Source organism: Mandrillus leucophaeus, unplaced genomic scaffold, assembly GCF_000951045.1.
Source record: "Mandrillus leucophaeus isolate KB7577 unplaced genomic scaffold, Mleu.le_1.0 Scaffold4, whole genome shotgun sequence".
NCBI lineage: Eukaryota > Metazoa > Chordata > Mammalia > Primates > Cercopithecidae > Mandrillus > Mandrillus leucophaeus.
Genome location: NW_012104253.1, coordinates 9,524,394 through 9,525,505, shown reverse-complemented (window position 1 = coordinate 9,525,505; position 1,112 = coordinate 9,524,394). Strand labels below are relative to the sequence as shown.

Below are 1,112 nucleotides of genomic sequence, written 5' to 3'. Positions count from 1 at the left end.
CCCACGCTCCGCTCGCCCCGTGGCGGCATGAGAGCGAGCCTGTGATTGGACAGGGCCCGGCGGTGAAAGGTTAATCCCGGCCCCCCAGCCACTCAGGAGCAGGGAGACAGCGGGTGTGCGCGCCGAGGCCGAGGCGGTGTTTGCGGCCCAGTGCCGAGACTGGACCCTAGTGGCCGGGAGTCTTTGGGGCCCTCGGGAACCCGCGGGCCGAGGCCGGCTAAGTTTGGCTGACTATCTCAGCTCTCGGAATTCGACTGCCTCCATTGTTGCCCCTTCTGGCACCCACAGACCGTAACGTGGCCGTAATTGTTCCCCAGAGAGCCTAGCTTCTCTCTGAGCACCTCCCTCCCCTCTTTAAAGTACCTTCCCACTCGCCTGCGTTTCCCCGCGTTAGTGGTGCAGGGGCCTTCGCATTTGGGGAAATAACAAACACCCACTTCCGCCCCCCACCCTAACTGGGATCCCCAGATAATGAGAAATAGACGGTGGCCCTCTGTATGTACACTGATCATTTGCATAGGTCGGAACCACCCACCACATCTCGTAGCTAGGAATTAAAATATCGGTGGGAGTTACATAAGTGACTGGCTTAAAGAACATTGTCTTAATTTATCCCCAAATGTAGACATCTGTTCAGTGGACTCCCTGATAGGCCGGTTTGCTCCAGGTGAGGTGTGCTCACAGCAACTGCAACCGTGTTTCTTTCAGCCCATGGGCGTGAGCAGAACCTACTCTGCGCCGGTGCTGCCTGGGCTGTGCTGTTCAGTTTGGGGCCACCAGCCCCGCATGGCTCCTGAGCACTTAAAGTATGGCTAGTCTGAATCGAGGTGTATGCGTTCTTTACCAAATAATGTTCAAAAAATTGTTACATGTTGAAGTGATAAACGTTTTTTGATATATTGAGATCAATATATCAAAATATATAAAAATACCAGTTTTATTTATTTTTTAGTGTGGGTCCTACAGAATTTTAAATGTCATCTGTGGCCTGCATTATATTGCCATTGGGCAGGCTGATCTAGGGCTTGCATGCCTGTGATCCTCACGTGCACCCTGTAAGGTAGGTGCTTTAACTGTGTGCACATTGTGAGACAGGTGCTGAAACTGCTTCC

At 52.5% G+C, this 1,112-nt stretch overlaps 1 protein-coding gene across 3 annotated transcripts in view; it reads right to left on the bottom strand.

Annotated features, from left to right (window-relative positions):
* DICER1 (dicer 1, ribonuclease type III) overlaps window positions 1-443 on the bottom strand; it is an 82,478-nt gene extending 82,035 nt beyond the window's left edge. For all 3 annotated transcript variants that reach the window (XM_011991684.1, XM_011991683.1, XM_011991686.1), the window contains exon 1: window positions 364-443. The gene's annotated coding sequence lies outside the window, so the exon portion shown is untranslated. The remainder of the gene's footprint in view (window positions 1-363) is intronic.
* Window positions 444-1,112: the final 669 nt, after the last annotated feature.